The following is an 11,073-nucleotide window of genomic DNA, read 5'->3' on the forward strand; positions in this document are numbered from 1 at the left end:
GCACAGTGCACTGTGGCAAGTAAGCAAGCTAGAAGACTGCAAAGTTATGGAAGCAACACATTAACAAGAGAATTCTGAGTAAAACCAAAGTTACTTTGCCTAGTAACTAGTTACTCTGAAAGTAACGAGTAACTTGAAGTAACTGAGTTACTTTTGAGAGAAGTAACTAGTAATGTAACTAAGTTACTATTTTAAAGTAACTTACCCAACACTGGCTGTTACACAGATGTTACAAAGATCCAGCAAACACCTACCAGGATGGTGCAGTAACATCTCCACTGTTGCCACAACTTTCACTGATGATGCTGACAAATGCCAAGTGAATGATGTTAGTTAATGATGTTAATCACCTAAAAGAAATAATTCCTCTAAAAATATCACAAAGTTTTTCTCTTATTTTTGTTTTCACGAAGGAAATAAAGCAAATTTATGACACGGGGGGATTTTCTGTCTTACTCTCACTGCAGAGGATGGGACATGCAGCTGTACGCTACTGAAACGGTTGGAGACACACAGGTGGAGACAGTTATGGTGGTGAGGCCTTTCGAGGATATTGTTGCTGGTGTAACAAAACTCAAAGTTGCAACAGCTAACTCTGAGCTAAAGAAGTCACTCTGAGGGAACGTAACAAGCTTGTTATTATGTAGCGGAGAAGCTATCAACTCACTATGCAATGAGGTGAAGTCAGTACACTGTGAGGTAAATGTGCACTAGGACCAAGTACCCAAATGAAGGTGATGCAACAGTGCTCTAACAAGTTTCTCTCGGGAGCTAAAACTGCACCGTAAAAGAAAGGTTTTTAAGGCAGCAAACCTTGTAATATGCAGCCCTGTGAAAAACTAATTACACCTCATGATTCAGCAAGAAGTAATTGTTTTCTGTATGACTTCATCAGTCTCACAGCTCTCTGAAGCTTTCAGTCAGGCTGAGGTCAGGACTCCACCACTGCAGCATTGCTGCATCCTGCTTTATTTGTCCAAAGGACATATTTCCAGAAGTCTTCTGGTTTGTTCAGATGCAGCTTTGCAAACCTGACTGTCGTTTTTTCTTTAGAGTGTAGAGGCTTCCTCCTCCTGGCAACCCTTCTGAGAAAGCCGTACTTCAGTCCTTTTCTAATGGTCCTTTCATGAACTTTAACACTTAGCCTGCCAGCTGAGGCCTGTAGAGTCTCAGATGATGCAGTTTTTCACAGCACTGCACAGAGACTGTGAAAACCTTTCCACAAAAACGTAACACTTTGAAAGTTCCTTACACTGTGACTATCATGCACTTCAGCATAACATTGTTAATGTGTCTAATATTTTTGAGCTCTTTGAGTAGAAGTAGTTGTAACAATTGTTTGTCAGGGGTTGGGTGAAGAGAAGGAGAAAAAAAACAGAACAAATAAACCGCTTGGAGACTGAACATGCCTCCAACATGAAAGATTTCACTTTGAGCTGCGTAAACTTTGAGTTACCTCTTGTGAAGTGTGTCACAACACTGAATACAGTACATTAAGAAATGTTAGTGAAGAGTTACAGTCAAAACAGAGCATAGATTAAGAAGAAATGCCATTTTTATCTTTACATATGATTAAAAGTACGTCTGTATGTGTAAAAATCCAGGATGTGCTTTCCTGTGAATACGGCTGAAACATTAAACACTGAGCATTCTTCAGTGTTCTGAGGAAAGGTGAATAATTAACTGACATAATTACAGCACTATGCCCCTGCTTTTCCTACTGAAGTCCAGTGAGGGACAGTCCCTATTAAGGATCTTATTTACATTAACAAATTTCCTCATACTTATTAAGCACAAACTGAGGCCTTAGTCAGGTGAACATCCTGCACGACTGTATGGAAAACATTTCAGGAAGATGTGTTTATGTGAAATGAGGATGTGATGTTTCTTTCAGCCAAACCACCTTTGGTGCCAAAGGAATGCATTCATAGAAACACAAAGCTGCTATTTACAGGGATACTTTGCATGTTTTTATATTTGGCTTGTATGACATGCTTCCATAGCCAGTGTATTGGCTAAAGAGGATGGTAGGCAGCTAAGCATTGTACTGCTGTGAATGGGGTCAGCAGGTCATGGGTGGGGTTTGGGATTGGTTAACCCAGCGGTCCCCAACCTTTTTTGTGCCACAGACCAGTTTATGTCCGACAATATTTTCAAAGAGAAATAAAACCAGTACTGGTACCAAAAAAACCCAAGATTTATTAATAACACACGGGAAAAGACTCAGGGAAACCAGGTTAATGATAAAAATGGTAAAATAAAGAAATAAATGAATAAATAAATGAATAAATAACGCTAAAAAAACCCTGAAAACCATTCATTTCACACCCGAGCCTCAACTCTCGCGGCCCGGTACCGGTCCATGGCCTGGGGGTTGGGAACCGCTGGGTTAAGGTCCCTACCTTTTTATAGAATTTATACCTGTTTCAGAAATCTCTATAGAAAAGATTTAAATTTAAAAAAGCTATAATGCAACAATAGAGTCAGACTTTCTCTTCTTTATCGCATTTAACTGTAATTTTGAGCTGAAAACAATATAAGTACATGTGAGGGAGGCCATCAGGCTGAAATACCAAAAATAAACCGGTTAGAAAGATATCAGAAACTGACCATATAAACAATCGGATTCATTCATAAACAGAAGGAATGCACCGACAGACTGAAAGACCAAAGACTAAACTAAAGTGGATGACAGGATTATTTCCATGGTTAAGGAAAAACTATTTCACAACATCTAACCAAGTCAGGAACACTCATGAGGAGGAAGGAGTATCGCTGTCATCAAGAGATGCCCAGGCTTTAAAAGAAGCAGATTAAACATCCAAACAAGCCTCTTTGAACTAACTAAACCGAGGTTAACCTGTTTTTACCGACATAACGACATGACAAAAGTATGAAGTAGGTAACGAACAGGTCATGGAGGCCGTGTTACTGGTGTTTACTGATGATGTGACTGCTCATGATGAACTGTGGACAGGACTGCACTCTGCTCAGATTCACACAAATGCTGCAAAACCGTGTGGACAGACTTCAAAGTTCAGATGGACAATGAGCCGAAAGCAACCTGTGCAACAGATGAAGCAAGAGAAGTCAGCCACAGCAAAAGCCTGGCAGAGCATCTCGGGGGGGAAACGGCATGTAGGGATGTCCACGGGCTCAGTTATGAACTGCTAATGATTTTCATCCATTTTTAAATTGAAAATGATGTTAGTAATTTACTTTTAAGCCTCTGAAAATGAGTGGCCAGTTAATGAGCCCTTGTATTTAAGACTTAAAGCTGAGCGTCTACACTTTCATCACATATCGATTGTTTGATTTAAAATCCACTGCGGTGGCGCGAAGAGGCAAAACTACAAAAACAACAAATCATGTATGTGTCCTTCGTGCAGTTTACGAGTGCAGCTTCTGGCTCCAAAAAGTAACAGAGCAGCAGCCAGAACAGCAACCGCCATGTCCCAAAACCTATATGTGGCTTTGTGTCGCTGTGCCCATCTTTTATATACAGTCTGTGGTTGTCTGTAAACTAGGCCACTGTGGCCTCAGCAACTCAGAAAGTTGCTGAGTTCAGCACGTGCACTGAAGAGGCTGAAGGATCCAGCTCATCCTCAGCAAAGACGTGTTGGTTAATATCAATATTTGCAGTGAGGTACCAGCTAAAGTCTAAAGCAACTTGTTTAAGATGCTGTGGAACAAAAGAATCATTTACGGGTGATTAACAGCAGATATACAGAGATGCATGTTACAGAAAGAGCATGAAGATTTGCACCTTGAAGATGACACATCAGCCTGAGGTGCTGGGTGAGGTGCAACACGCGCTACAGCTCTTTAAATCATACAGACGTCAAACTTCCTTTATGCTTTTTTCTTGTACTCCACAAAAGGATTGTTGTCTCTGTAACAGTTTCATTTTTGCCTGTGCAACGTTTCGCTTCAGAAGTGTCATTTAGAATCTAAAAAAGCTTCAGTCTATTTTCTTATTTGGTGTTTTTCTGCTCGTAGTTAGAGTGCAGTTTTGTTCTGACTGAGCTAACGCTGAGCCGTATGTATGTATGTATGTATATAGAACAGCTGGTTGCTTAATGTGCCACACTCTCAAATCTAGCAGTTTTTTTTTTTAACTTGGCTGCAGGCTGAGAAATGCCTCCTCTCACTTTCTAGCAGCAACACCTGCAGGCAGTGAATGCGCCGCAGCAGCAGAGGAAAGAGGACAGATGTCCGTGTCCGTCGGTCTTTCTAAGCTCTACACTCGGCGTTTTTACTGGATTGAATTATCCCCAACATGAACTGTATGGCTATTGTCTTAATATTTGGGTATTTATCACAAGTCAAATCATTTCTGCAGTATAGGACAACGTTATCTCACATCTTCCTCAAAACCCCACAGGCCTACGCAGAGGTGATGCATTCATAATTTGGCTGCATTACTGAGTCTGTGGCTCACTTTAATCCACTCACTTGTGCCATAAAAGAAAGTTAGAATAATGAGTCTGTTTACATGCAACCCAAATATGAATGAAAAGCACCAGAGAAACAAAAAACCCATTTAAACAGTAATGAAAACAACTTTAGCTACGCATCTTTTTAAGAAAAGAGTAGAACAAACTGACATCTTCAGCTTGTTTAGTCTGAGGACTAACAGTGCAGATCTAATGGCATTCGCTTCACTGCAGCAATATATATGAAACCTGATTTTAAAGAGCTGAAGCGGCAAAAACAAAAAAACTTAATTTCGACTCATTTATTCAAATAAGTTTAACTGTTGAAGCTTTACGATAAACACATGAAAGAGATTTGATATTATTATTATTTATCTCCTCACACAGTTGCTAAATTGTTTAGGGCTGTCGAACTCCAGGCCTCGAGGGCCGGTGTCCTGCAGGCTTTAGATCTCACCCTGTTTCAACACACCTGAATCAAATGATCAGTTCATTAGCAGACTTCTGGAGAACTTCAGGACATGTTGAGGAGGCAATTTAACCATTTAAATCAGCTGTGATGGATCAAGGACACATCTAAAACCCTCGAGGCCTGGAGTTGGACACCTGTGGTTTAGCCTCTTTTAGCTCATTGCTTCTTTAACAATTACACATATATGAACTTTGGATCAAACAGTTTTAAAATGCATTTAAAAAAGAAAAGAAAAAACCCACCAAATATGCAGAATGTTACTTTGCTCTTTTCTTTTTGCAAACATCTGCATAAATGATAATAAATATGTGACATCACGCTACCAGCTGATACGAGATTTAACAAATTATTTACAGTTTGTTCATTTTGGGGGCTTTTTTCTACATTAACGTCCTTAACGAGTTTGTAGTGCAGTTTGAACAGTTATTTACCTTATTGAATTACATTTTAATATTAAAAATTAAAAAGTGTATTTTTCTTTTCTAAAACTAAAAAAAAGGAACTTTTTCAGTAATATTTCACATGTATTTAAATTGTTATATATTTGAACAGTAATAACCTGTTACTGTAAGGTGGATAACAAAGTCACAATAATAAATTAATCAGCTGTACTCAGTAAGTATCCCATGCTAACACGTATGTCGATCTGAAAACGTATCTCCATATTAAAGAGCTCCAAACAGCATTATTATCACTTTTAGATCATTCTTTTAACCTTGAAGAAGAGGTCAAAGGTCAAATATGACATGCTATGTTAAATCTTTTTATGGTGCTTCCTACATGTTGCTCTGTCCACGCAGTTTTGATCTTGTAAGGATCATAGTTTCTAATTTAAAAGGCTTTTTGTAAATTTTCCACCAATAAATCGTTGAGCGGGCCGTGAAGATCTCCATGGATGGAAGCCAAATTTTATCAGAAGTCATTCAAAACATTTCATGGACTTGCACGCACACGTGCGAACACTTTCAAGGACAGGACGTCGTCGGTGTGGGTAATCGGGGCAGACCGGGGGACTGAAGCCTGGCCTCTCTGTTCACGCAGAGAACAAATGGTAAGCGTTAAAAATTCTATTTTTCTTGCAGAAATCTTTTGCAGAGCCATTTCCTACGGCTGCCACACAGATTTGAACTTTTCAAACAGCAAAAAGTTTACTTTTTGACAAATTTAGCTACAATACTGAGATTAGTCAGTCTGCTTAAACTTTCCAGTTAACCTGATGAAACACTTTACATTATGTTGTAAGTACTGACTCAAGGCGGCTGTTTTACTGCTCATCACATATTTGGGAAATTATTTGGAATATCAAAAAAACTAAATATTCCAGTTAATTACTTGCTGCAGTATTTACAAACCGATTGCACACACTTACACGCACACAGTTCACAGGACGGTGTCAGTGAATAATAAGGATCAATATTAACCATTTAAGCAAACACTGCCATAGTGAAGTAAAATGATTATTAGCAGCTGGAGCAGCGTGTTTCTGTGAACATCAACAGTGAGTTTAGATCCACGAGGTGGACGCGAACATTACTGTTGGTGTTTGTTTGCATTTCGCCATCTCCCTCCTGCCAGCCAACAATGTATTCATTCAACTTCAACAGACATCTACGGCCAAAGGCTGTGAGAAAAAAGGAACAAGAGAACAGGCTAGACCCGTTAGCCCCATCAATACGATCAAGAGGACGTGCATGAAAATGTTCTCCGCATATCTGCCCTTAAAAGAAGCAGCGATACAGATACGGTGACTCTGGGGTCTGTCGTTTAGTTTTAACGTCTCTGCAGGTGCTTTACTTTCACAGACGGCTGTGTTAGCGCTCCACAGAGCTACAGCTACGTCGTTGCATTGGTTTTTCAGTGAAATGAAAAGGACAAGGAAGGTTATGAGACTACGAGCTGTAGGACACACGTCTGCTGAATGAAGGCAACGTGCAGCTATTTATGGTCCATTTGAGTCTTTTTCTGGTAATTTGGTGTCTCATTGTTTCTCATGGCAACCCAAACAGAAATCTTATTTTCAGTCCTTGAATTTCTTTAGAATTTGTTCATGTCTTGTTGAAGTCATTTGCCTCTCATAGAAGATGATTTGTGTCTCCATCTGGATATTTATACTATATTTATACAAAAATAGGCGCGCTATGAGCAAGAAGAATGAAAGACAAAAGACTCAAAAATGACCACAACGCATGCACAATGAACAAATAGCATAAAATACATAGCAACTCTGCACATAAGGACCCAAAAGAGAGACACGAAATGAGGAAAAATAGACTAATATGACAAAAAAGACAAAAGAAGCAAAACTGCAGAGACACAGGACAGACAAAATCATTAGGAGGCAAAAAGACCCAAACGAAATACAAAAAGGGCAAAAGGTGACACAGTGTGGCAAAAAGGACTTCAAACCACAAAAGCAAGAGACACAAAATGACAAATGATACACAAAAAGAAACAGATGCAAAATGACCCTCAAAGAGCCAAAGAATGACCGTAGATGGACACAATAATTAAAGCAATACACAACAACCAAAAACAAAACAGACACAGTGTGAACTCAAACTGATCAAAAGCAATGCAAAGAGGAAGAAAAGGAACCAGGAAATTGAGAAACAATTTGAGACACAAGATGATGATCAAGATGCAAACTGAAGAGAAAATTATGTTTAGAGATTCCTGAATAAATGTGACAAATTTGTCTGTGATATACTTCACCTCTGCAGTCAACAGAATGGAAGAAAACTTCAGTTGCTCAGAAAATCCTTAAATTACAACTCCTCATACAAACGTTGGTGATCATAAAGGGGAATCTAGATGTCGCTGCTCATCTGGCTCACGATCCGTGTGTGAAGCACAAACAGAGAGTGATGCGTTCTTTAGGTTTGGTGAGAGAGAATGACAGAGACAAACCGGTGACCTCGTGTTAGACCCATTACATGAACACTGAATGCAAACTTGATTCAATTCTGACCCATATTGTAGGACAAATAACGATTCTTGTGAGTTTTGGACAGGTGGACGGCATCTGTGATGAGCTGCAAATGTGCAGTAGAACTCACATTCTGGGGTTTATTGTGTTTGTTTTTTATCTTTTCCCATGCAGGAAAGCCTTTATTCACATAACTCTGGACAAGATGGACATTTGAGTGCAACACCATCAGGGGTAAAATGGTCCCAGCACAACTGGGATTTACAGAAATACGTCTACATCTTGTCGCTGTGGACAAAGGGGCAGAGATACAGATCTGAGGGACAGCTACTAACGTGAGAAACTCGTGTTCGTGCTGTGCACTTGTTGGTCCTTCAGCTTCATCCCTGCCACAGAGAAGATAAATGTCACGACATACAGAGACCTTGGTGGTGTTGTGAAACTGAAAACAGTGGAAACTGTCCACCGTCTCTGCTTCTAACCATGCCTCTTTGATCTTTGTTGTTTTTTGTGCTTTTTTATCATTGTGGTAAAGTCTTCTATGGTCGTTCCCTTTCCTGTTTAACCTTTACAGCCAATCAGCGTTTAACGAAGGCAATGCTGCGCTGGCTTTTTGGAAGGGTGTGTGCAAGTATTTCCCGCAGCTTGCGTGCTGGTTGAATTCCTGTAATCCTTCACTCCACGTAGCCAAAGATCTCCAAAACAGTCTTTGTAAGGAGCTCCCTCTGCATCTACAGACCCCACAGGTTTGCCAGTAAAAGTCTGAGCACTGATTCTGAACAGTTCTCTGGTTTGAATTTGCACCGCCTCAGTGATGCTCTTAGCAAGTTCAGTCGCCCATGCCTGTGATCAGCCAACCACACCAAGCAGGGGCCATGTTGTCTGACACGAGTGCCTTGCACAGCTGGAAATTCAACATTTTTTTTTTCCATTTAAAATCAGAAATCGGCCCTAAATAGAATAAAACTTGTTTAGCAGCAGTGAACGTGCTGCTGAGGAAACATCTAATGCAGAAAACACAATCCTGTGCCAAAGACCTTTTCAGAAAAGAAAAAGCACACTGCTCCTGGTGTGGTGATGCCAGTATTGCCACACAGGCATGAAAAGACCTGAATTGTGAATTAGTTGTTTGAATGGTGAAGATGTAAAGCTTTGTGCCTTTCCACTGAGATCCAAAGACAGCAGAGTCACTGAATGTGGGAAACATAGACGCTATTACTCCTGTTTTAAAGATGGATTGCTAACTTGAGGAGGAAAAAAAACCAAAACAATATTTTAGTTATTTGACAGTTTTTTAAGGACGTATTGTTCTCATAATGTGCTTTACTTAAAGATACTGACATTACGGGTTATGGTGCTGTGATTTTAATGGTCTGGCACACTTGAGAAAGAGGCATGAACTAAAATAACGTGCACACCCTGATTTAAATCAGGTCTCCTGCACAGATCACTTAAAATTGCCTAAAAATACAACCACATTATGAGATCATCTCATTACAGTTATTCATGCAAGACATTTTTAGCAGAGCAACTAATCTGCGACCTCTTAATATTCAATAACTAACCTTCCAGCAGTGAAACTGACGTAAAACGACCAACAAAGACAAAAAGCACACAAATAACCCCAAACAAGGCAGGAGAAGAAGCAACAACAAGGAAATGCAATATCACACAAAAACGACTTTTATGGAATAGAACAAGTCTCACAAAAGTGGCGCAAAACTACAATAAAATGGCACAACAGCTACACAAAGCCCCACACTAAAGCCGCAGAGGGCCCCGTGTCTATTATCCTGACCAACACAGTGAAGTTTGAAGTATTGGAATTAAATATGGGTGAAACTCTTCCACGTGGACCCAACGGTTCACCTCAAAACTAGTTCCCCATAGAAGAAATGTAAAGTGCGCCGTGCGTGAAGGCTTTCGGAGGTACCGGTCCCGCTCTGACACGGAGTTGCCTCCACGCTGAGCCGCCTGGTCAGACACATCCTCTGCAGCCCCGCACACACTGCTGCAGCTGCCGCCAGCAAAAAGCGGATTTCCCCTCAGCTAGCTGAACTGTGTCACACCGCGGTCGCTAGAAAACTGACACCAAAAACAGAAAAGAAGGAAAAAAAATAAAGAAAAGTAAAGTGTCCGGCTTACCTTGTGAGTGAAATCGATTCCTTACAGCTCCCAAAGTCGCCGCTCGTTTGTTTTCTATCTAATCATGATTTGAGAGTTTTGAAGTGAAACAGGAGAGGATGTAGAGCGCTGACAAAAAGGCCACCCGCAAAACGGCCAGTTCCTCTATCCGCGTGAGTGTACAAGGAAGTAAAAGTTAACTTGCATTATAGCCCGCAAGTTATAAAAAAGTCCGGAAGCAAGGACGGTATCTATGCAAAGTACGAGAGGGCAGTGAGCTGCAGGATGAGCGCTTCTGATGCTCAGGCTTGTGTTTTCACATAAAAGTCGTAAAAGGTCGTTTATAACACGTTTCTCTGTGTGTTGGAGTCTTCTCACAGTCTCACGCGCTCATGTAAACACGCACACAGCTGTTTGACCTACGAGTGTCAACTAACAGGGGCGTTTCCAGGTTTTTTATTAACGGGTGGCACAACAGGGGGATGCGCGGGGGGGGGGGGGGGGGGGGGGATTAATTATATCAGAATAAATACAAAAACAAACAAAGTGGGAACTGTTTAAAAATTCACAGATTTATGGGAATAATAATGGGAAGAAAATTACTGCGCTGGGATTACCAGGGCGTAACGGCAGGAAGGCACCTAGCAAGCCTTTGTTTTAAAAAATTAGCATCAGATTTCAATTGTCTGGATACACTTATTGGGGATTGAACTTTAATTCCAGACAAAATGATTTTGTCTACTCTGTACTACGGGCAGTAGTGGTTTTTAGGCGACACGGGCGGTTGCCCAGGGTGGCATCGTGGTGGGGGGCGGCATCACGGGCATCGGCAAAAAAAAAAAAATGCTCGTACTTGTGCTGCCCCGACGTCAGCCAGTGCATATTGGGAATGGCATTGGCACCGATCAGTTTTTGTCAGGTTAGGGCTGTGTGCAGACAGGAGTGGTGGTAAGGAGGGCTCAAAGCGCAGACGCTCAGAGGCAAGAGTGTACTTCAAAACAGCTTTAATGCTAAACTCAAACAGTAACAAAAACCGAGACGCCAAAATAAACTTACACAGCAAGATGACGGTAGATCACCAACCAGACACAAAGAAACACAGGGCTTAAATACAC

At 40.8% G+C, this 11,073-nt stretch overlaps 1 protein-coding gene across 1 annotated transcript in view; it reads right to left on the reverse strand.

Annotated features, from left to right (window-relative positions):
- The window catches only part of plcg2 (phospholipase C, gamma 2), a 51,014-nt gene extending 40,670 nt beyond the window's left edge, over positions 1–10,344 (reverse strand). Inside the window, exon 1 of the mRNA XM_085414959.1 lies at positions 9,980–10,344. The gene's annotated coding sequence lies outside the window, so the exon portion shown is untranslated. The remainder of the gene's footprint in view (positions 1–9,979) is intronic.
- Between the last annotated feature and the right edge of the window lie 729 nt (positions 10,345–11,073).

Source organism: Rhamphochromis longiceps, linkage group LG7, assembly GCF_057381845.1.
Source record: "Rhamphochromis longiceps isolate RC_006_pf linkage group LG7, R_longiceps_female_GT1.1, whole genome shotgun sequence".
Lineage (NCBI taxonomy): Eukaryota > Metazoa > Chordata > Actinopteri > Cichliformes > Cichlidae > Rhamphochromis > Rhamphochromis longiceps.